The following is a 26,632-nucleotide window of genomic DNA, read 5'->3' on the forward strand; positions in this document are numbered from 1 at the left end:
ATTTCCCATGGTGGGTGTGGTTCTTGCAATGGTAGGGTGCCATCGAAAGGTTGAAGAGACACAAGGGTTAAATGGCCGCTATAATAAATGGGCGCCGGCCGGCCTGTAATCGTCATGTCATGGCGTTCATGGCGGAGGATTCCTGTGCACGCTTGACAACATAGCACCGCACGCGAGGCTTGAAGAGACGCCAAATGTATCATCGGTGAGCCTGTTCCCGCGCTACCGCGTAGTTTATCACACAAGCTTCCCGCCCGGCTAGTTTGGTCACGCGTCGGCTAGAAGAGGGAAAAATAGTGGGTGTTTATTGGCAAAAAGCTCTGTAAAAACGAAGTGTGTGGAATGACTTCGGTCATAAGTTTACCCGTGGGTGATGAGGTCAAAGTTACACAGAAGGGTGATGATAGACACTCGAGTGCGATAATTATTTCTGCGCTCTACAGGGCACACGGTGGAAGAAACCAACTGTGTGCAATAATGTCGAAGATCGCAGTCGAGTTAGCTATACAGATCGTGTGCTATGAGATTGACAAGGTAAACGGATTCGAGAATGGTTAATAAAATCTAAGACCATTGCATATTAAGGTCAAAATAGTGCTACCAATATATGAGTCTCATATGCTGCCATTTCAATGATTGTACCACAAAAGCTCGAAATATTACAAGGTTCGAAATCCAGAGTTATATGGCTCAAATTCGAAGATTACAAGGTTCAAACTGATATTAGAAATGAAATTCAGCTCATCAGCTGCAAACGCTCTTGTGATCCGCTGAACATGGATATCAGAGAGGTTCAAACTAATATTACTACTTCAAAGTCTGGTTTTGAAACCTCACCATTTTTGTAAGGGGGTTAGCCACTGAGAAGTCATGTATGGGTTTGACACGATGACTTCCGATTACTCTGTCATCTGAAGTTCCAAAATGAAATTCAGCATTTTTGGAGCCTATTCCATTCTGCAAAATTAATGTAGGGCAAACCTCATTATCTTCAGCACCCTTGCTCTGAGAACAAAGAACTGGCGAATATAATCTCTGGTAAGGTCCCTCGGTAGGAGTTCAAAGTAATTTTTGGGAGATGCAGATCTAGGCATTCGATGTGAGTGTTATATTGTATCACATTATCCACCACTGGGCCTAATCTTTTCAGCAAAAGAAGAAAACATGTTAGTGACCACATGCAGTTTTGGACATTACTACAGGCCTATTTGTTTTGCAGGATTTGTAAAATGCACTAACATGCCATCTTCGATCTAACATGATTAACATGGGCATTTTATTACATTCTAGAAAATGTAGCCTTCTTCACAAGAGGTTGGAGTGGATGAAAAGTTCCCTAAGAAAACTAGTACACATGAATCCAAAGGAGAAATGCTCATTGATTGTAACCATATGGATCAAGCAACCAATATGGGGGGGGACATGTATGTACTGAAATCCTCCAAAAGAATCCTTCAGAAATCGTAGTACATTGTCATTGTAAACTTGGTAAAATGTGTCACAAATTAAACTCCCTTATGGTTAACATTTAACAGCAAAGGAACATCACCTCGATATATAGCTTCTTCAGGCACGGAAAGCATCTCAGGAAACTGACAAGGCCTTCACTGTGCGTAGTTTCGGGGTCAAGCTTGTTGGAATCATTTTCTGAATGATAGACAAACAAACATCTTCAAAATTAGAAATAATGTTAATTTTTAGAAGGAGAGGTAGAAGGTGGCTATTGTACCTGAATGGGTGTGGAGCCAGTAACAGGTTCAGAGTATTTGTCAGACGAGTAGCCAACCACTGTCAATTTCCGCGCAGAAATGACATTGATTCTTGTTGGACCTTCTTGATCAACTACAAGTAATCTCCCAAGTGCTGGTGTGTCCTCAATGACCATACCGTGGTACACATCTTGTGATATCTTCCTGCCACACCAGCAACACACATTAATAGTCCGGAGAGTCATGGAGGTGATGTGGAAGGTACTCAACCCATTGATCGCCTGAAGATGAAGGTACTCGAGTGCAGTACAGCCACGGAGTAGGCGCTCGATGTCACCGTTTGAGAGGCAGACAACGACGAGCTTGAGGTGCTTCAGTCATGGTAGAATAAGAGCAGGCGCATCATTAAGGGGGGGATGGCAGTTCCTAAACTTGGTGATGCACAACATGGGAGCGAGGTGGAGTGCGGACATTGGCAGCGATCACATATGCCCATCATCAAAAGTGAGCTCCTGGAGCTGATCTAGGGAGGGGGATCGGAACCAGTCATCAAGCTTGGCTCGGTCCTTGTCGTTGGAACGGAGCTTGCCCATTCTAAGTCTTCTGGTTGGGCCAAGGTGACTGTCGAGGATCTTGGAGAATGCATCCAAGCTTTTGCGATAGCCATGGCAGAGCTCATGGGTGTCAATGAGGTCGAGAGGGCTAGAGTTCCATAGGGGGCGCCATCGCCGGGAAAGGACGGTTGTCCGCGTCCCATATTTGATTGGGAGGACGGAGATGATGAGTGTCAACATATCATTGGGGAGGCTGCTGATGAAGTCTAGGCCTGATGGAGTCGCTTTCGGTTCTAGTTCGCCCCGCCTCCGCTTGTTGGCAACCCTGTTCTCCACCTCCGGAGTCTCCTTGTCAGCGGCGCTTTCTGATATAAATGGGAGTACATGGAATATTTAGTTAAAACAGGTCAATAGAAAAGTGTATTGGTAACTAGAAGTTATTAGGTAGGAATATAGTAAGAAAAGGGAATAACAGTTGGTTGCTTAAATACTACACAATTCATTTGATATTGTTGGGTAAGTCAACATGCAGATGGTTGAAAAGAAAACTTACTTCGAACAAAGTCTGGACGGATGATATCGTCGGGGAAGTTACCATCTATCTCATGACCAGGACCTTTTATGTGCAGTGCAATTCTAGTGCTAGCTTTCTGTTCATAAAACTTAGAAATTTCTTTCCAAAAGCCAGTGCCAAAATAGGAGTCACCACGTTCATCAAGTCTTACAGTAGCAACGATTGTAAATCCATGCTTTGTGTGCAGTATGACATCCCTGTTGTCTTGATTTATGTAAAGGGAAAGATTGTGCACTACAGATTCTCTTGCATAGCAGGGGACGCGCTACAGAAAATGGTAGGATTGTTAAATAAAATATGGTAACATGCAAATATGGGCCCAAATTGAAAGAACTGTACAACAATCAAAATTGAAGGACAAAAATCTATAATTAAATAGATAGGGTAAACATGATGTCATGGAAATATGAGAGTAATCGAAAGAACAATACATCATTAATTTGCCTAATATAGAAACAAGAGGGGGAAAATCCCCTTTGACGTATATGGTGCATGTGGCACCTTTTAGCCAAATGTAGTAATATTTGGAATATGTTCAGGAAAGTAGGCCATGCCAGCCGATTTAGGGTGAGATTGAGCATACCGCGCACATCCTCAAGTCATCTAGTACGGTGAGATGGAATGTCTGGCGGAGGCCACAAGGTCCTGATGTGTCTGCACACTATACACTCTATGAACGAAAGAAAACCCTCAAATCAGCTCGAATAAAAATGAATTCATGACGATTTCGGTTGGGTGATTAAAGGAAGCAGATGATCTGGGATAAGAGATGAGATAATATCTCATTAAATTAGTTACCTTGTTGTCCATGAGAAAGAACCTCAGTACGGCAGATTACCCAACCGAGCAGAGCTCGGTCGACCGCGAGCAGCCTCGAGAAAAGTCGATGGTGATAGGCGGCAGCAAGCAGAAGTGGTGAAATGCGGTGGGCTTTGCTGGCAGCCTGGCGGCGGCGGCAGGCGTCGAGCTAAGTGGTTACCGCTGCGATAGGTGGTGTCATCCATAGACGCAGAGGAGCTTGTGCAGGTGTGAATGGGGACCAGAGAGGGTGGCGGGCGGGGTGAGGGTTTTTGTGACATGGGGATGGTGAGGGTTTACTTTTTTTCTTTTTTGAATTGGGTGGTGAGGGTTTTCTGTCCAACAAAGAATTTTTGAGGTGACGGCTTGCTAGAGCCAACCGTGTGTGATTGTCGCAACAGGAAAAATGAAAGTCATTGCTCACAGTTCCAATTTTGGGAACCATGTGTGATTGACGTACTACCTCTGTCCTGGTTTATTGGTCCCCTTTGTAATTTTGACCAAATATTTAACTAAGAAATGTTTATGCATGTCACCAAAAATTATATCATTGAACACTATGCTGAAATACCCATCCAACGATATAATTTTTGCTGACCTGCACTAACATTTTGTCAGTTAAACCTTTGGTTAGAATTTAACACAAATTACAAAGGGGACCAATAAACCAAGACGGAGGTAGATTCCATCAACCGAACAGATTGCATCCATATCCACGGTTAGACATAAGTAAACATAGATTACAGATAGTCAGACATAGATAATAAGCGTACACGTACACAAGCATAGTTCAACCATAAGTACATAGTTCAACCGTCATTAAGAATACTCAATCGTACATATATAGTTCGATCCCACATCTCATCTCACATGCCTGCACGATCCTAAAGCTTCTCCAGGTACTCGGCGTACGTGTCGTGCGCCACCCAGTGATAATATTTCTGCTTCTAGGAGCCAATGACCCGTCCTCTTGCATGCGCCAAAACACTTAGATATGCGTCATGAAGCATGTGGTTGCAAAATGGGCATCGATAGCCGCCGTTCTAGGTCCTAATACGCTTGTTCTGCATTCCCGCATAAGGCTCCCTCAAGATTTGCCTCTCGTACCTCCTCTTGCCATCTTCATCCTCGTTGTCCACATCGCCAGACAACACCAATACAAATAGTAAAACAAATTATGAATTTATGGCTATTTATTTATACATATCCAGAGATTATGGTTCGATTTTAAGCACAGTCATCTATGTACAGACAAATCTTGAAAGAAAATAATGGCACAAACATATGTAGGTCATTCAAAATCAATTATCAAGTCCTTTCTAGGAATTATTAGCATGAACACTAACCCTACTCGGATTACTAGCAGAAATTATTTGCACAGATGAAACAACTAATCACTTAATCACTTGTACCATTCAAACAATAAACACTACACGGATCTAACGAAACTTACTCAGATTTCATGGATTGGGAGATCATAACCATATGATTTCTATTCCAAAAAGGGGGAGGCAGGAGTAACCAGAGAAACCCTATGATCTATTTGACACATAAATGGGTATAGATGACTAACCAGCCGTCCATCATCGTCGGTGTTGTCACCGGAGTGGTCGTCGGAGTCATCGCCGGAGTCGTCACCAAAGTCGGTGTGGAACTCCGCCTCTGGCTGTGGAAGCTCGACGCCATCGATGATGTCTGGTGCAGCGATAACTCACTGGCGGTGATGGCAACCTCTGTCTCCATCTCCACGCGGTGCTCCGGTGCTTTAGCAGCCCCAGCATCGCCACTCCCTCCGATGGGGTGGTTCAGCGGCATCCTCATACACTGAAGGCTTTGAGGACTGAAAGTGGCGTCGAGGATGCAAGCGGAGAGAGTGGATTGTGTGTGTGGCGATGATGGGGGGTGTGACCGCTCGGGCTCACCATTAATATGGAGTAGTAGGAGTTGTGGGAGAGAGGAGGGCGACGGTCAAACCGATGGCTCGCCTCCCAGTGAGCCTACACACCGGACTGCTGGCATGCCTACCATCATTTCACACAGCTACTCGCATGCCTCCCAATGACACTGCGCAGTGAGCACGCATCCGTCAATTCACACACCTGCATGCACGCCTCCTGGTCTGCCTGCGCGGCGGACTACTCGAATGCGTCCCATCAACTCTCGCCTGCTCGCACGGCACACGGGCCGCGCTATGGCACGTATATTGTTTTTATATTTGGATGATTAATGCTGCCACTTTGTTGCTTAACCGAAGCATGGCACGTATCCATTATTGGTCTAACGCTCACGGTTCAAATAAATAATCCGTTTGGGATATTGGTTCCCAATTATTAATAATCTCCCATTTGTAATTAGATAAAGATGACAGAAAAAAGTACAAAGCCAGTTTGTATTGGTGTCCATATGACAACATGATAAGTTTCATGAAATTCAAATAAGTTTTGGATGTATTAGAATTTAAAAATCAGATTCTCAATGTTTAAAATTTGTTGCATGGGGAGTAAACATGCATCAAGTGAGACACATGTGTTTTTGCAATCCATTTAGGTGCACTGTCACGTGTGCATGTAGCTCAAATTTGATTTTGGCACATTATACCCGTAGAAAATCAATCAATTAATGTACTAAAACATCTTAATGATCTCTGTTTTTTTCGAAATTAAAACGTCCCTCCTTTGGTAACATATGTTCACCGCTGGATAATTAATTTAACATGCATCGTAGTTGCGGTGGATTCACGATGTGTGTGTGGGTGTGTGCGTCTGGGGTTGGCGGGTGGCTTGCAGTACACTACAAGTTGTGAGCCACAGTGTGGGTTGGCCGTTTTGTTAGGTAGGCCGGTGCCACATCAGAGTCGTGAATTCATTATTTAAAACATTACACAACCCATTCATACATACATGTTTTAGCCACATGCAGTCGATGGTTGTCCTACACGACTTTCGATACTCGCGTGTGACACTTTCTATCGGCCCGCGAGGTCGTCTTCCATCACTTTGACGAACAGCCGGCAGTGAGGTTAATTTGACCAGCAAGGTAGAATATTTTTTGTTTGTGTTATGGTGGTATATAGTACACGTCGAAGAGGTGGGAGGGGACTAGCATATATACTATACGTATGCATCCGTGAACAAGTACACCTCACTCGGTGTCGGGACTTTTCGGTTTCCGAGACACTTGCCACATCAAAATTGTGAAATTTGCTATTCAAACATCACACAACACCTCTTTGGGCCACATGCATGCACGCGGTGGTTATCCTAGCTAGGACACTCACGTGTGACGCTTCCATCTGTGGGCCCACAAGGCCATTGTCGATGCATGCATGCATCACTTTGACCTACATCGGGAGAGGTTAATTAATTTCACCATCGATGAGGATTCTTTTGGGTTGTACATATTATGGAAGGAGCATATAGTATGCGTCGAAGAGGGGGGAAGGGGACCATCATATGTAGTACGCTTCATGAACCTCGCTCTATGTGGGTGCATGGTTTACGGTTTTTGAGCCATGTGGCACATCAAAATTGTCAGATTTCGGGTTCCGGTGAAACCCTTGAGGTTCAAACACTGGGGTGCGCATGAAGATCTCTCCTCCTCTAGCTCATGCCCTCACCACAATCTCAAGGCTCGGCGCGTCGAACTCGCAGAACAAAGGGACACAAGATTTATACTAGTTCGGGCCACCGATGTGGTGTAATACCCTACTCTAGTGTGGTGTGGTGGATTGCCTCTTGGGCTGTGGACGAACAGTTACAAGGGAAGAACAGCCTCCTGAGGAGAGGTGCTCTTGTGCTTGGTGAGTTTGTGTGTGGCCTTGGTGCAATGGATCCGGTCCAAGATTCTCTCTCCCTACGATGGAGGCTAGCCCTATATATAGAGGCCCGGGTCCTCTTCCCAAATATTAGGCGGGAAGGGATCCCACAATGACCAATTTGAAGGGGGGCAGCTAGTACAAGCTATCCTGACAAAAGATGGTCTTCGTCTGCCAAAGGCTCTGGTGATGACGCCGTCCTAGGCTCCATGGTGACCTCTGTCCTGCCGTCCTGCCGATCTTGGTCTCGTCGCACCGATATGGAAAACTTTGCCTGCAACCTCAGGACTCCTCGCCTGCGCTTACCTCTTTAGCACCAAAGAGGAAAGCAGGACACTGCGCGGGCTGGCGCCCGCCTGGCCTTTGTCGTCATGGTTTGCGTCACAGGGACCTCGCGCAGTGTCCCTTGCCTTGATCTCTCCGCCCCTCGCGAGCCAGCCTGGTGAGGCCGCCCTAGAGGAGGTCTTGCGTCGTCCGCCTCGCGAGGCTCGGCCCCTCGCGAGGGTCTCGAGTGTTTGCTGGTGAAGATGGGCCATACGGGGCCGCTGACGGAGCCACGCCGCGGGCCGCAGGCAGGCAAGTCTGGAGACCCCCGTTCCGAGGACACCGACAAAAGCTGTGCATTTTTGGTATTCAACATATATATGTTTGGCCCATATGCAAAGCGATGGTGGTTGTCCTCTCGCACCCACTTAAGCGGTTATCAGCGATATCGATTCTTTCCATCTGTGGGCCCGCTTGGTCCATCACTAATTTTTGCCAGACAACGAGAATGGTTAATTTGACTTAGGAGGGGATTATTATTTCTTCTTGTAATACGGTATATATATAGGTCACGCTCTGGGATGACATGCATGATACAGTTTGAGCACACACACATCCATGTGTACGCATGAATCCCTCCCATCGAGTCGAAGTGGCTAGTACGACGGCACGTCATGAACCGATCTCGCTCTGTCTGGGGAGTGTAAGATTTTTGATGCACACGCCACATCAATGTTGTGAAATGGTATTCAAACATGCATGCACGCATCACCTCCATACATATGCATGTAGTAGTTGCCTTCGAACGGTACACTCCCTCGCGTGGTTACCGGCAACAAGCCTATGGACATCCATGATCACCTTGACCAAAAAAAAGATAGGTTACCATGGCGGATTCTTCATTTGGTTCGTGTTATTGTAGTATAGGTCATGGTGAGATTCAGACCTAATTAAGTTTCAGTGCATATACTATGCACGCATGCATGCATGAATCCCCGTCGTTGGCTTGAAGTGTGGTATAACATACATATGCATCATCAACCTAACCCTCACTCAGTGTGGGGATTTCTAGTTCGAAATCACCGTGCCACATCAAAGCTGTTCCATTGTGTACTAGAAAACATACCTCTCCATACATATGTTTGGGCCACACACATGCAGTGGTTGTCTTCGGGGACTAGCTACTTGCATGATAATTGGCGAGCTAGCCCATCTCCGGGTCGCATGGACGGCCATCACTTTGACCAACAACAAGAGAGAGGTTGTATGACTAAGGTGGATTATTCTTGGTCCGTTTTACAATCCATCTTGGTGAGATATGCCTCTCTGGCCCACCAACTGAAAGTGTGTGTGTGGGGGGGGGGGGGCTACTACTTCGCACTTTGCTAGGTGAACCTCGGTTGGGGGCATGCATTTATAGCTTAGGATTCTCTTCGTGCCAACACGAGGGGGGCTGCTAGCTACTTTACACTCTACTAGGTGAATCTCGGTTGGGGGGGAGGGGCATGCATTCATAGCTTAGGATTCCCTTCGTGCCGACACGAGGGAGGGGGGCTGCTAGCTACTTTGCACTTTGCTAGGTGAACCTCGGTTGGGGGGAGGGAGGGGGCATGCATTCATAGCTTAGGATTCCCTTCATCCTGACACGAGGGGTGGGGTGGGGGCAAGCAATACCATGCGCTTTGCGAGACTGGTGCCACATCGAAGTTGCATTTGGTATTTGAAAATCAAACCACCCTTTTCATACATAAATTTGGTGCACATGCAAGTGTGTTTGCGTTCTGGCCCTCTCCCGCGGCATTTTTCGCCAAATTTATTAACATTAGACAAGTCGGATGACGCAACAGACACAGTTCACACAAACTAACCGTGTGCGTTGGTCTCCATGAGGCTTCCCCTCTCAAAAATATCTACCCTCCTGCAGCTTTTTCAGTTTGATAACACATGGTTATTGTGTTTCGACAGTGTGTGATGTTTCTTGTTCCCAATCCCGCTTGCATCCCTCGAAAATATCTGCCCGCCTCAAGGGTTTTCTTTTCGTAACACACGGTTGTTATCTCTAGACCGTGTGTGATGCACCATCATCAAAATTTTCAATAGCCCCGACATTTCATTCCCGCGTTTGACTCCTGCGTAGTAAAATTTTGAGGACCCGCATCATTTCCTCAAATACACCCCCCGCCCCCTCCACACACACACACCATAACGTCCTCAGGCATGCGCACACAAACACATCCCCTCCCTCGCTCGAAACCCTAGCAAGGTCCCTGCCACCGCCGCAAGGCCTCCATTGTCAACATCTGCCGGTTTGCCCGTGTAGCTTAACCACCGATCTCCATACCCAGGCCGCCCTGAGTTTCTTAGATGATGCCTGCCAAATACCCCCTTTTCCATAGATCCCCATCCCCCACTCTAGAGCGTCGCAGCCTAAGCCCGGCTACGCTTCCCGTGGATCTCGAGGAGAGACTAGCCTAAAAGAGGTGCATCGCGGTCTCTTCGCCCGACATCGCCAAGGAAGCTGATGACCATTACTGGCGGCAGGCACTCAAGCAGCGGGCTAGAGTATGCGGGCATGTCTCTTTCGCCAGCTACGACATCGAGGTCATCAACAGCGACGGCCTGAGGCGGGCTATGTCACAAGTTAAGTGGCCCACCCCCAACCCGTCAAGTTCAACCGACGTCGATCTCGTCCATGGCCCCGCCGCTGATCTCCTCTGGCTCGCTATCAACAATTTGCCATCCTACATTGCCATCGAGCCCCTTTTGTCATTTCTGAAGGACACATTTTGCAACGCTGGCTTGGGATCCACAGCTTCCAAGTTAGACCTCGTCGACAACGACCACGAGGAGGGCACCCTCTCCGGCTCTTCCTAGGGGAAAGAGCCCATCTGCTCTTCCCAGGGGAAAGCGCCCATCTGCGACATCAGGGAGGGTACCCTATAGCCGTGCTCTTCGAAGGGGAAGGATCCCATCCGCAACAACAAGGAGCGCATCCTGGGTCCGTGCTCCTCCCATGGGAACAAGCCCATCCGTGACAAGTGAGGAAACCCATGATTTGTTTTTCCGTGCCTCTTCACAGGGGGAAACCCATGATTTGTTTTATCGAGTCCCTTTTGTAGTTGTAACACCCCAGATATGATTTTCCCAATATGTACTCCAACTCTTGCCGTTTCCGGCGTTAAGTTATTTTATTTTCTCGGGTTCGGGGTTTTGTCTCCGTGTGTTGTTTTCGTTGTCATGCATCTCATATCATATCACCATGTGCATTGCATTTGCATACGTGTTCATCTCATGCATTCGAGCATTTTCCCCGTTGCCCGTTTTGCATTCCGGCGCTTCGTTCTCCTCCGGTGGTCATTTCTACCTTTCTTTCGTGTGTGGGGATTAAACATTTCCAGATTGGACCGAGACTTGCCAAGCGGCCTTGGTTTACTACCGGTAGACCGCCTGTCAAGTTTCGTACCATTTGGACTTCGTTTGATACTCCAACGGTTAACCGAGGGACCGAAAAGACCTCATGTGTGTTGTAGCCCAACACCCCCCCCCAATTTGGCCCAAAGCCCACCAAAACCCTCTCCATCATCTAGAGCGTTCGATCACGATCGCGTGGCCGAAAACCGCACCTCATTTGGACTCTCCTAGCTCCCTCTATGTCTATATAAAGCCCCCTCCGAAATTCTCCTTCTCCTTCCCCCGAAAACCCTAGATCTGTCTCCACCCGCCGCCCGCCGGACATTTTCCCGCCGAAGGACGTGTCCGCCCGACGTGTCCGCCGCTACATGGCGTCACCGGATTCGCTCCGCCAGGCGCCCACATCGCCGCGCCGCCGAAGCCCGCGGTGGCCCGTGGCCGGCCCGCCCGTGCCCGCCACCGGGCCAGAGGCGCCCGCCCGCACGGCTTCGCCCCTTCCCTCGCCGGTGCCGGACGCCTTCCCCGACGCGCCGCCGCGCGCTCCTCACCGGCCGGCATCGACATCGCCGCCACCCGGCCGCCGTGCCGCCGCAAGTCCCCGGCGCCGACATCGCCGCCCGCGCCGGCGAGCGCCGCCCCGCTCCGGCCACTCCGTCCCGGTCTCCTTCCTCTACTCCGGCGAGCTTCCGCCCTCCGGTGAACAATGATCCCGGCGAACCTCGTAAAGCGCGCCCGGCTTGATCTAGATCTGGGAAAATACCTCGGTTGACTTTTGCCCGAAACCCTAATTATTTTGCCCATGTTCATCATGTCGTAACTTTGCATCCGTAGCTCCGTTTCGGGCATATAGCATATCAAAATGTTCGCCTCAGAGAGCACATCATTTCAACCCATTGCGTCATTTTCATTTGAGTTTATCTTGATGCCCGAAAGGCTATTAGAAGAATGCTATTTGAGATAATTGTCAGATCTCCTGCTCCAATTAGATATTTGTCATTTTTGCCATGATTATTGTGTGCATGATATGCCCCTGAGCTCTACATGAGTTTTGTTATATGTTTTGCCATCTATCCAGAGGTGCAATCCATGTATTTTTGTGATGTGTGTGGTGACTAGTACAAGCTTGCAAAGTGGAGCATTCGTTAATGCTGATTTCAGGGACTTAGCATTTCCACTAAGTTCTTGATCTGTTTATCTCAATATGTCATATGTTCATGTTGTTTCCTAGTGATCCGTGCCTCTTTTGAGGATGATCAGTAAGGGTGTTTTGTTAATATTGCAGTGCTCTATCCATCCATGTCTTTGTTTGCAATTATGGAGCAGCCTAGCTTGAGTCAATCGAGCTCTACTTGTTAGCAATTTTGCCGAGGATGTTGTAGTTGATCCGTGCATGCTATGTTATTGTTCTTGCCATGTCTAGCTTGTATAATGTGTATTTTTGACGGGTGTATGCTTAGTTTGTCATGACTTACTCTGTAGTGAGTGCATCGAGCTCGTAAACATGCCTACTCGTTATCTGATTTTGCATGCTCCAGTTTTCACCAAGTCTGAGAACTGATTATGTTTTTGCCATGTTCACATGCTTGCAAATGTATTTTCTGATCCCTTTTGACTCAACATCACTAAGGGACTTTTGTTAAGCTCTTTGAGTAGCTCCATGCCATGCTTTACTTTGCCATGTTCAGGTCCTATAGCATATAGTTTCCATGCTCCAAAGAGTGCTACCTGATCTAAAATTCCAGGTCTGAAATCTGTTTACCAAATGCATTTTTGCCATGCTTGTTTGAACCTGTTAATGGATGATTTGGCTGTAGCTCAGTGTAGTCTTTTGTTAAGAATCATGAATGGATCCCTGCCATGTATTTTGACGCCATGTTTGGGTGCTGTAGCATGTTCATCTTCTTGCATCTAGTCGGCTACTTGCTGTAAATCGCAGAACGTGGTCATATTTGAATTGCTTGCCATTTCCAAACCGTAACTCCGATTCCGGCGTCCTTTATATCGTTTTCAAGCGATTTCATCTCACCTTTCCAGTGACACACTTGGATTTCCATGTTGAGGCCAGTTTCATGCATTCCTTGTCAAATCTTGCATATGCATCGCATATTGCATCCCGCATAGCATACCATCGTTGCATCATGTTGTTTGAGTTTGCACGTGGTTGATTGTGTCCTTGTTGCTTGTTTGTCTTGTTTGGGTAGAGCCGGGAGACGAGTTCAATAACGAGGGGCCCGTTGAGTTTGCTTTCGAGGATCCAGTCAACTCTGACAACTTTGCAGGCAAGATAATCATACCCTCGAAATCACTACTATCTTTGCTTTGCTAGATGCTCGCTCTTTTGCTATGCCTATGCTACGATGCCTACCACTTGCTTATCATCCCTCCCAAATTACCATGTCAAACTTCTAACCCACTATGTCCTAGCAAACCGTTGATTGTCTATGTTACCGCTTTGCTCAGCCCCTCTTATAGCGTTGCTAGTTGCAGGTGAAGATTGGAGACCGTTCCTTGTTGGAACATTATTTACTTGTTGGGTTATCATTATATTATCTTGTTATCTTAATGCATCTATATACTTGGTAAAAGGTGGAAGGCTCGGCCTCTCGCCTAGTGTTTTGTTCCACTCTTGCCGCCCTAGTTTCCATCAAATCGATGTTATGTTCCCGGATTTTGCGTTCCTTACGCGGTTGGGTTATAATGGGAACCCCTTGATAGTTCGCCTTGAATAAAGCTTTTCCAGCAATGCCCAACCTTGGTTTTACCATTTGCCACCTAACCTCTTTTTCCCTTGGGTTTCTGGAGCCCCAGGGTCATCTTATTTAAACCCCCCCGGGCCAGTGCTCCTCTGAGTGTTGGTCCGACCGAGTAGACTGCGGGGCCACCTCGGGGCAACTTGAGGGTTGGTTTTACTCATAGGATGTCTCATCTGAGTGTGCCCTGAGAACGAGATATGTGCAGCTCCTATCGAGATTTGTCGGCACATTCGGGCGGTGTTGCTGGATTTGTTTTAACTTGTCGAAGTGTCTTGAAGAACTGGGATACCGAGTCTGGTCGGATTGTCTCGGGAGGAGGTCTATTCCTTCGTTGACCGTGAGAGCTTATCATGGGCTAAGTTGGGACTCCCCTATAGGGATTTGAACTTTCGAAAGCCGTGCCCGCGGTTATGGGTAGATGGGAATTTGTTAATGTCCGGTTGTAGATAACTTGAACCTTAATTAAAATGAATCAATTGAGTGAGTTGCCGTGATGGTCTCTTCTCGGCGGAGTCCGGGAAGTGAACACGGTGTTGGAGTAATGCTTGCCGCAGGTTGCCCTCTAGTTATCCGTTCGCGCTTTGCCTTCTCTTCTCGCTCTCTTTTGCGAACAGGCTAGCCACCATATATGCTAGTCGCTTGCCGCAGCTCCACATATTTACCTTGCCTTACCTATAAGCTTAAATAGTCTTGATCGCGAGGGTGCGAGATTGCTGAGTCCCTGTGGCTCATAGATTACTTCCAAACCAGATGCAGGGCCTGATGATTCCGTTCCAGATGACGCACTTGAGCTGAAGTGGGAGTTCGACGAGGACTCACGCCGATATTATGTGTCTTTCCCTGATGATCAGTAGTGGTGCCCAGTTGGGGTGATCGGGACCGTGTCGCATGTTGGGTTTATCTTTCATTTTGGCGCCGTAGTCGGGCCATGAGTGTTTGATTGATGTAATGCTATTTATGTACTTTGATTGACGTGGCGAGTGTAAGCCAACTATATATATCCCCTTTTATTATCTATATTACATGGGATGTTGTGATGATTGCCTAACTTGCGACATTGCTTTCAATGCGGTTATGCCTCTAAGTCATGCCTCGACACGTGGTAGATATAGCCGCATCGAGGGCGTTACAGTAGTGTAGTGAGAATATGTCCAGTTTTAATTGCTATATCTGGTTGTTTGCAGTATGCCTTGTTTGTTTCAGTTGTTCACAATATGATGCTCTATATGTGCAATTATTTATTGTGTAGTGCATTTCATCAATCCAGTTTTAAACATACCGATAGGAATGCATATATTTGCTTGTTGTTAAGCCTTTTATAGTTAGCATATGTCTAGTTTCAAAAGCTATCTTTGGTTGCTCGTAGTATTCCTTGTTTATTCCAGTTATTCACAATGTGATGTTCTATATGTGCAAGTATGAACTGTGCAGTTCAATTTCATCAGTACCAGTTTCAACAATACCAATATTAATGACTACATTTGGTTGTTGCCTCTTGTAGTTAACACACCTTTCCATTTTTATTTAACAATAACCAATGTACTTAGACTAGCACAATACTAGTTTGAATGACTATGTTTGCCAGTTATTAAATGTCAGGCCTGTTGCAGTTAACACACGTTTCCAATTGTTTTGCTTTACTAGCGTGCTTAAACCTGCACACTGAAGCTATCTTTTTGGAGATTATTTTGTCTGCCATGGATAATTTTGGTTGATGTTTAGCCTGTTGTGCTTAACATGCTTCTCGATGGACATACACACGACCTTTTTGGGATTGACTGCTATTTTCCATCGAGGTTAGTTTCATCCCATGGCTTATATATGCTCACTGTTCAGGATATCGGTATCTGGTACCATATAGGCCGGGGGCTGATAAGGGACTAATCGGTGAATCGAACTTTTAACTGAATATATCTGCAACCCATTTATCGTTAGGTTAACTAGGGCCATATGTAATATATCTGAGGCTACATAGCAACATGCACTGTACTTAATGTCTAAATATGCAATCCTAGGCTACATAGCAACAAGGAAGAGTGTTACATTAATGTTCCGATGATGTCTAGATATACGTAGAAGAGCAGTAGCAGCAGCAACAACAACACAACCCTGTTTGGATACTCAACTTAGCTAGAGGTTAGAGTTAATTTCTAGCTCATGACTAACCCTGAACTAACTCCATCCAAAGACCTGTTTGGATGGCAGGGTCAGATTGACAATAAATGCACTAGGAAACTAGCTCCAATTAGCACCTCTTGGGTTGGATAGTTTTTTTGGTTGGGTTACAGAAGCAACTAGCTCAAACTATCCCTCATGTTTAGATGTACTTTAGGGCTATTTGAGCCTGAACTAGCTCAAACTAACTGTAACCCATGGATACAGCAGTAGTTAATCAGCCGATAATTTGTAAGAATGCAATAAACTCCTCCCGACCCATAATATAAGATGTTAGTTCATCTAATATGTGAGTATATTGGATGTTATAAGATATTATAAAAGAGTGTTGTACTACATCACTATGCAATTGCTATTTAGCTTCTAATATTAACTTGGTGCTTTTAGGTACATATGTCATTGGCAAAGAACCGCGCTTCGACCCTTTCTGCGTATGGGGCAATGAGATATCGATGGACCTGCATTAAGTGAGGAAGCTGATAAAGATTGTTAGTAAAATGGGTCCAAAGATGGCAATTAAACTATTTGTTTACACTTTATCCAAGACAACAACGAACTACATGATAGTAAGTAAGAACTCTGTAGCCTTCTTTATACTGCCCATAATGAGTTTTGTTAGATGACAATGTCTGAATCTTTTTCCTTTGCAATGGTTGCCAAATCAGTTTACTCAAGATTACCTCTCAAACTACATGATTGGTGGGCATGCAAAGGTTAAAGTATTTCTACCAGCACACGATGATTATCTAGATGTTTTCATGAAGACCATGAAGGATGGACGGTCGGCCATCACAAGGGGTTGGACTAGAGTCATGCGTGTATTCTGCATGGAGGAGGGCACAATATGGGCATTCCGCTTCACCTTGTTCAGCAACCAGAATGTATTTCGCCTCATTCTTTACCATCTTTAATATACAAGCATACAACTGTGGTTCATCATTGTTTATTTGGTTATTATGTAATTCATGAACATATGTACCTATGAATTGAATAATGCATTGGTTGTTTGAACCTAATGGATATGAATAAATCTATATTATACATTCAAATTCAAATTCAAATTCGGTACAATTTGAAATAGCAGCAATTAAATTACGGTGAAATTACGCTCTTCAGGTTGTTACGGCACACACGGTTGGTAAAACACAAACATTTGCGATATACTCCCTCCGTTCCAGAATAGATGACTCAACTTTGTACTAACTTTAGTACAAAGTTGAGACATCTATTTTGGAACGGAGGGAGTACACCGTAATCCGAGATGGTTCACCATAAGCATGCACACAGTTGCCGTTTGCAAAGCGTGTGCGATGTCAGACAATATCACAAATGGTGCGGGCAAACTAAATGTTTGCGTTAGTTTCCTTATCGTACACGATTCGCAACCATGAATTGTTTCTGATGAAGTATGCATCGTAAACTTCGAACCACATAATAGCTTGTGCGATAGTTGTTGTGTACGACAATGTTACGACGGTCCGACGTTTCGTAATCCTGTCCGACACTCGTACGACGATTAGCTGATCTTCTTAATTAGTTATCGCATACGGTTTGGGAAAAGCGAATGTGTGTGATTGTATGCTTATCATACACGTTCTATCATAGTGAACCGTTTGTCATGGGCTGCGCATTATAAACATAGCACCACAGAATACCGACTACGATGGCAATGCGGGCACAAACAGGTAGGAGTACTGTATATGCATCTTGGCTCCCTATCCCGGCAGTTTCTGGGTCATGTGGGAAGGATCCCCCCTATCGCCGTCGCTCACTAGGCGACGGTTCCAAATGCCGTCGCGTAAAGGGGTTAAAAACCATTTGTATAGCACCGATGCATACCAGTGGTGGGGGTTTTGTGATTTGATGGCTCATTGGGCATTACTGCGGTGCTTCAATCGAGGTAGTCTACCATGCAGTTGGGCACTCCAGTATGAAGTAATTTAGTGCATGGCTAGTGGACCCCGATACTGGCTATCCCACACGTTGGTGAAAGTGAGCAGCAAAGGTTCCCGACGACCGTCAAGGAGGATCCGCACGGTAGAGCATGTCCACTGTTTTTCTGAAGAAAAAATGATTACAACAAGCGTTTCCACTCTTACAACAGAGGAGTGCTAAACATGACAGCCACTTGAACTTACACACTGCTCCTACTACTAGGCATGTGAAGTGGTTCATACATCAGTACTACATAATCTTGTTGCTAGTGTAGTAAGATATGACGATAACAAATGATGTTGTGCGCATGTCAACTATATGAACACTATGTAACATAGTACCCCTTTTTTGACTGTACGGTCAAGAATGATCGGTGAGATCAATGTTAACAGAACTAGATCTACATTGCACGGAAAGTAAGGTGTTACAGTACCCCATGGAACATGAACCATATGAAGTATGAATCAGTGTTAGGCAGGGTGTATGAAGGGTGCACGGGATGGGAGCAAAAGTTCCCTTCTCGACCCACTTTTGGGTGTTTGGCAGAGTGCATGAAGGGTGCTTGAGTCCAAACTAGTAGGGCAACACAAATACACTAGGAGCATGCATGAAGAGGGGTGCTGAGTTGAGCATGCACGAAGAGGGAACAACTATATTGAGATGAGAATGCAACCAAACATACCTACATGCTTTGTGCTACCGTAACTGATCTGCACCGTCTGAGTTTGATCCAACGGTCATGTTGCGTCGAGACATGGACATGCCCATGCAGAGGACGCCTAAACACCACTGAAGTCCCTCTGCTTCTCGAGGCGCATGATGTTGGTGATGTAGGGTGCCACCGCCCACAGAGCTCGCTCCCGGTCGACGGGAGCCATCTTCTCAAAGATGGCATCCAATGGCACGAATGGATTCCGGTGACGGAGCCCTGAGAGAATTCGCCCGGCAATGGTGATGGTAGCCCGCAACCCCTCCTTGTCCAGCTCCGCCCCCACCATCGCGCGGAGACGGCTCGGCTCCTTGGAGATATAGGTGAAGAAGGAAACTAGGTCAGGAAGCCGTAGCTCATTGAAGTCAACGGGGTGGTCGAACGGATTTAGCCCGATGCCCAGCATGGTCGCGCTAGCACGACGGTAGGCATCGCACAGCTATAACACGTGCGTGGCAACATGGTCCACCAGGTGGCTGAGGTGATCCTAGACCTCATCACGATCAGCCCGCTCGCGCTCCAGCCGGCTCGCCTGAACGCCTATCGTATCTCCCGCTTTCTGCACCAATGCCGCCGACGCCTCGAGCAACTTTGTGGTGGACGTCTGCTGCTTTTGAAGCTCCATGAACTCCTGCACATAAAGGAGGAGCATAGCACTCCTCTCCTCCTTGAGCTCACGGAGCTCCATGTCCTGGGCCTGAGCTCCGCATCCTAGGCCTGGAGCTCCCATGTCAGGCGCCTCACCTCATACTCCATGATCTGGTGCGCCGCCATGGAACAAGGTAGAAGCAATGGCGAGAGGAAGCAAAGTGGGCGAAACGGCTGAAAGGCAATGCAATCTACGGGAAGGCGGAGGGAGCCATCCAAGGAGCGGGGTGAATCTTTTGGTTTTCATCACGGGAAAACACCAGTCGACGACTTTTCACATCAGGGAGCAGTGGGTTTTACAGGCAGAGTCAATATGACTAATTGCTGCCGAGTTTGCCCCGTCAATAAAAAAATTAAAAATCCTGTCGCACCTACTCTTGTCAATCAAAAAATTTAAAATCCTGCCGCACCTACCGCACCCAAAGACCAGAGCAACGCCATGGTGGATATTTAAATTTACCTGCCGGCAAGGAGATAAAAAAGGGGTGAAAAAACAAATGTGGCGGCGGCCTAGCTAATCGGTCGCACTAGCCCAACTAGCTAGCCACCGTGCTTCACTAATGTACTCGGCGGGAAAGGTGGTCTTTCACGATTTTACAACTCATTTACTTGCTTCGGTGCTATGAATAAGGACGACCCAAAAAATGCGTAGTAGGGCGACCCACATCTCGTCAAGGAAGAATATATGCATGCACTGAGGGAGTCCTGGACTAAGGGGTCCTCGGGCGTCCGACTTATTAGACATGGGCCGGACTGATGGGCTGTGAAGATACAAAGGCCGAAGACTCTACCCGTGTCTGGGTGGGGCTCTCCTTGGCGTGGAAGGCAAGCTTGGCGACCAAATATGAAGATTCCTTTCTGTGTAACGGACCTTATGTAACCCTAGATCCCTCCTGTGTCTATATAAACCGGAGGGCTAGGTCTGTAGATACATCCTCATAATCATAGTTAGGCAGGCTAGACTTTTAGGGTTTGGCCATTACGATCTCGTGGTAGATCAACTCTTGTAATACTCATATTCATCAAGATCAATTAAGTAGGAAGTAGGGTATTACCTCCATAGAGAGGGCCCTAACCTGGGTGAACATTGTGTCCCCCGTCTCCTGTTACCATCGACCTTAGACGCACAGTTTGGGACCCCCTACCCGAGATCCACCGGTTTTGACACCGACATTGGTGCTTTCATTGGGAGTTCCACTGTGCCGTCGTCAAAAGGTTTGATGGCTCCTTCAATCATCTACAATGACGCTGTCCAAGGGGAAGTCTTCCTCCCTGGACAGATCTTCGTGTTCGGCAGCTTCGCACTGCGGGCCAACTAGCTTGGCCATCTGGAGCAGGTCGAAAGCTACACCCCTGGCCACCAGGTCAGATTTGGAAGCTTGAACTATGTCACGGATATTCATGGAGACTTGATCTTCGACGGATTCGAGACCACGGAAGCCGCTCCCTTCCACCACGATGAACATGACGTAAATCTGTCATCGGGCCATACGGAGGGGATAGTACCTGTAGCTGCTCTGGCCCTAGATCCGGAGCAGATCGCGCCATCCGAAGACGGGAAGCTCAACCCCGCCGCGGAAGCCGCAGACTCAGCGGCGTTGGAGCCGCACATAGACTTAACTTCAAGTGACATCTATGTCACCGAAACAATGGACTCATCTCTAGCTATAGGTTCCGAGCCTTGTGCGTCTGCGTACGTCGTGCTTGATCGGTCATCGATCATCGAATTCAGATCCGCAGTCATCTTCCGACACTTGCCCTTGGGTGACGTGTTAAACTCGTTAAGAGCATGATCCTTAGCAGGGGGCACAGCCAAATTGTATCCGGTTCGAACCCGAGGCTGATGACGGAGAATTTCGCTTCCCACCCACCGCCCACTTCATAGCCACTGTCGAAGACTCAACTGACATGCTCGATTACGGTTCCAACGACATCGACTGTATGGATGAGGAGTCGGAAGAAGAAGAGGCTCAAAACCCACCGTTTACCGGACGCTGGACGACCACTTCCTCGTATGATGTATACATGGTGGATGCACCAAAAGAGAATAGCGGAGATGACAAGGAAGATCCAGTTGAGGATAAACCTCCCAAGATACAATCAAAGCGCCGGCATCAGCGGTGCCGCCCTAAGTGACGCCGTAGCAAAGACAGCAACATCGGCATAGGAGAAGATAACACTTCGGAAGGTGCCGAAGACAATGAAGACCCCGTTGACGCAACTGCTGAACAGGATGAACGGGAAGATGAGCAAGTTAGCCTGGTAAACAGGCCACGCATGAAGACTCGGAGGATAGTAATTATCTTCCACTCTCCGAGGATGAGGCGAGCCACGGCAGCACGGATTTTACCGTGCCTGAGGAACATCAGGAGCAGGAGCGCTTTAAGCGCTAGCTAATAGCCACTGCAAGGAGCCTGAAAAAGAAGCAGCAGCAGCTTCAAGCTGACCAAGATCTGCTCAACGATAGATGGACTGATATCCTAGCAGCCGCAGAATACAGCCTCAAGCGCCCAACCAAAATTTACCCAAAGTGCAAATTGCTACCTCAGTTCGATGATGAGGCGCCGGAGCCCATACCATCACCGCACAATCCGGCTAATCGACCACCACGCGGTCGGGACAAAGCGGCAACTCAAGCCGAACACCAGCCCGCCCCACCTCACGTAAAGGCAGAGACAACAAAACTCATGGTCACACATATGACCTTCGGCAGGACATGGACAATAGAGCAGGACATAGCAGATCGATCTACGGATCGCAAGGACGTGACGACGGCTATCTGTTCCGAAGTGACAAGCCCAGTCACACCCGGGCCAAAAACCGCAAACGGACTCAATCGAAGCTACGTCGCAATGTGGCCCAACATATAGGCACCGCATACCCTCTTTGCTTCACAGACAAAGTAATGGAGCACGAATTCCTAGAAGGGTTTAAACCCGTGAATATCAAATCGTATGATGGAACAACTGATCCTGTGGTATGGATCGAGGATTTCCTTCTCCATATCCACATGGCCCGCGGAGATGACATTCATGCCATCAAATACCTCCCGTTAAAACTCAAAGGTCTAGCTCGGCACTGATTAAACAGTCTGCCCGAAAACTCTATTGGCAGCTGGGAGGATTTGGAAGAATCCGCAAGCCGCGACAACTTCCAATGTACATATGTCCGGCCACCAGACGCCTATGACATAAGCCATATAGTTCAATAGCCTGGTGAGTTAGCCAGGAAGCTCTGGAATAGGTTCTTAGTTAAAAAGAACCAAATCATAGATTGTCCGGACGCGGAAGCCCTAGTGGCCTTCAAACACAGCGTCTGGGACAAGTGGCTCGCCCGCCACATCGGTCAAGAAAAAACAAAATGCATGTCAGCCCTTACCGCTCGGATGACCCGCTTTTGCGTGAGAGAAGATAGCTGGCTCGCTCATAGAAGCAATAGCGCCAGCGATCCGGGCACTTCCGAAGTTCAAGACGGCAATGGCAAACCACCATGGAGCAAACCCAAACGTCGTAATGATAAAGAAAGAACGCATGACACAGCTGTCAACGCCGGATTCAGCGGCCCCAAACCTGGTCAACGGAAAAAGCCATTCAAGGCAAACAGAGACGGATCGTCCAATTTAGACAAGATATTGGATCGGCCCTGCCAGAATCATGGCAACCCCGATAAACCAACTAATCACACCAACAGAAGCTGTTGGGTCTTCAAGCAGGCCGGCAAGCTCAACGCCGAACACAAGGGGAAGAGGCCGCTCGGTGATAGTGATGATGAAGAAACTCACCAACTAAATACCGGGGGTCAGAAGCAATTTCCCCTTAGGAACAGTGAACATGGTATACATGACACACACCCCTACAGGGGAGCATGAGAAGCACTCCCTCTGGACGAAGGATCATACTACGTTTCCTTCAGCCGGAGTACAAAGCGGTTTTATTAAACCGCATACCTTGTCGGCCATTAAGCCGCCGGTCTCCATTCAGCAGAACCGACCAATTCTGGAGCTGGACTAGTAGTTTGGATTTTGCCGTCCGCCTCATACACCCTCGAAATCTATATCGTGCATACATAACTATGCACTTAAAATACCATGGGCATCGGTGGAAGCACAATACGGACAGACCTACAAGCACTCCCATACCCTCCTTCTTTTCTTTTCTAACCACTCTTTCTTTTTTAGTATCCTTTTCCATAGGTGAGTCACGGGCTGGTCATCTAACCGACTCTATCGGAGTTCCAGTTTGTATATTCATCGAAAAGCCACTCCCTTTAAGGAGCTCCTTCATCGAGGAAAGGCAGCGCAGACGTGCGACAAGAGGTCCAAAACAACTTTTTATAGACCACACTATCTATTTTGCGAGCCTGTAAAGTGCCCTCTACCTCAGCCGTCGACCCTTGACATGTCAAATAGTCAGGATCGTGCCGTTATTATATACAAAACAATGATTGGCATATCACTCAAGTTCTAGTGAATATTACCAGTATCCAGTATTCACTTTTCTCTAAAAAACTGCATTTTGCTCCTTGAGTTATTTCACACGCCCCGACATAACTCGCCAGGGGATCGATATGGGAAGAAAATAAATTGCCAACAAGTCCGAACAGCTTTATAGAATACTTTGGAATCACGAGTTTGGCCTTATATGCATCAGCTCCGAATCATGTCTTGGGTCAATAGTTGGGTTGCCCGGCTCCTATGCTTGCTACCTTACGTTCCTCTCTATCGGCTAAGGTACTAAAGGGAGAACTACTGCAATTGTGTTTCCGGTTCATCTGGTCAAGCACCTCAGTAGAGAAAGCAGAAAACTACTGTCATGATGCGGCAAGAGCTGGTCAACCACTCGACGACTTATCGAAATATTTCGCGATTCCCCCTGTATTACACAACGAACCTTTCTTCAGGTCATACATGTACATGCACCACATTGGGATAGCCGCATACATACCAGGGTTTATATTGTAGACCCAACATAAAACTCCTATGGCTAAGTGCAAGTGTTAACGCCCTATAGTCCGATTGCCTCGTTCACCGCATTGATACCTCCTTCACGGACCAAGACGTTGGGTTAAGAGTGATTATGTGCTTTTCCGAACACCCCCATATTTTCTATGAGGGGGATGAAGCCGACGACTGGAAAACTTTTAGATTATACAAAAACGGCCGCATAGGAGGAACCAAAAGCTTTTAAGCACATAACATAATATAATCATAATATTGTCTTTTACAATTTCAATACATTTCATTTGAATATCATATCTTTCGAGCACTGACCCTCTATCAAGCGAGCACCCTCTAGGATGTCCTCGAAATAATGTCCGGGTGCGTGATGGTCCTTACCCTTGAGGGGACTCCACGCTGCAATGTCGGTGGCCTTCATCTTTGCCTAGTATGTTTTGACATGGGCAAAGGCCATCCGTGCACCTTCACTGCACGTTGAATGCTTAACGGCGTCGATAGCAGCACCTCATCTACAAGCCGCTGCAGCAAACCAAAGTAGCTATTCGGAATGGGCTCACTAGGCCACAGCCGGACTATGACGTCCTTCATGGCAGAACCGGATATCCTGTGGAGCTCGGCCCACTGGGCCATATGTTCATTTACTAATAGCGGACGCTTTGGCGCGCTGAACTGTGACCAAAAAAGTTTCTCCATGGCACACCCTTCCTGCGCTTGGTAAAATTGCGCCGCATCGGAGGCGCTCTTCAGCAGGTGCAAGAATGTGTCCGGAGAGCTCCACATTTGATTAAGTGGGGAATACTTTGGATCACCGAACTTCGTCTATAATAAGAAGGGCTTACCAGCCGCTATCTCCCCAGCTTGCCGGATCTCTTCCCGAGCCGCTCTGGACTCATATCGTGCTTCTTTCGCTTCTTGCAAGGCCTTGTCGAGATCGGCCGCTTTGGCTTTGTTATCCCTCTCGAGGAATTTACACTAGACAGTGGTTTCCTCTAGCTTGCGCGCCATGCTAGAAATTCTCTCCTCACACTGGCGCCGAGCAGCCTGTTCGGTTTTTAACTCATCAACTGCCTTATTGGCAGCCGAATTACTCATCCGGGCTTGCTCCTTGGCGAGGACAAGCTCAGCCCGAAGGGCCTCCATCGCAGCAGCACCATCTGCAGTTATGCGTGTCTCAGTATACAATTCTAGCTCCGTGCTCATGTTATCATACACACATATACTGACTGCCCCAAAAACATACCTTGCGCCTCGTCAAGCCGCCTGTTGATAAGCGTGATGTCATCATCTGCCTCATCAATCTTCCGCTGCAGATCTGCAACCTCTGCGGATCGGGCAGTAGCAGGGGAGGTAACAGCCTGTGTTCCAAGTAGTCAGATTATTTCCTGGATATATCTTTTTGATCCTCTGATTGCCTCCCTTGGGAAACCAATGAGAGTCTCGGGGGATACTATCTATACATAGGAGTATTTTGTGAATAAAACACAATTGAAAGCATTACAGTACAAACCTCGAAGCCTCTTAGCAGGCTCGTGAAGGCCTCATTCAATCTGCTTTTCGCGTACAGGACCTTTTCAACCACCGGACCCATCAAGGTACGATGGTCCTCGGAGACGGACGCTTGTTGTAGCATGTTTGTCAATATATCCGGCGCCTCTGGATCTCCGGAAGCTGTTGTAGAAGCACTGCCTCCCTTCAAAGGGATCCGTTCATTCGTCCCTAGAGTCGTCTACGGCTGTAAGCCGGGCAGTCTGGGGCCTTTATTGTTGGCCCCCGGACCCTAGGCTACCGAAGTATCACCTTCGGTTGGTGTTTTCATCATCCCTCGCGTCACTTGTCGATCAGGAGAGACCCTCCGGGACGACACCTCGAAGTCGTCCGCCCTATTGGGTGAGGAGACTGGTGGAGGCATCTCACTTTCCATCATCTCCGGGAGAAGATCCCCCGAGGAAGAGGATTGTTGAGGAAGACTATGAGCCGAGCTGCAAAAGCATACATTCTAGATGTTACTCTGGTCACAGGAGAGGAAGAGGGTATGTGTAAAACACCCTTGTTCGCTACAATTTAGGCTTGTCCTCACCGGAGGTCTACGCGGTAACGTCGTCCTCCAAGCCCGAGCCACCCGACAGGGGCATCTTGCCTCGCTTGGGAGCCTTTTCCCCCCAATCTTCGGAGATGGCCCTTTTCTTACCATGGGGAGAATGAACGTTGGCTTCTCTACTTTTTCTTCGGGCGATGGGATTTTCATCACCCCGGACACAACATCTAATATATCTTCGGGATGGAGGCCACCTTCGGTCGTCCCACTCTCTGTCTTGTCCTCCTTCACAGGAA

Source organism: Triticum urartu, chromosome 6A, assembly GCF_056163025.1.
Source record: "Triticum urartu cultivar PI428250 chromosome 6A, HENAU_Tu73, whole genome shotgun sequence".
NCBI classification, from domain to species: Eukaryota; Viridiplantae; Streptophyta; class Magnoliopsida; order Poales; family Poaceae; genus Triticum; species Triticum urartu.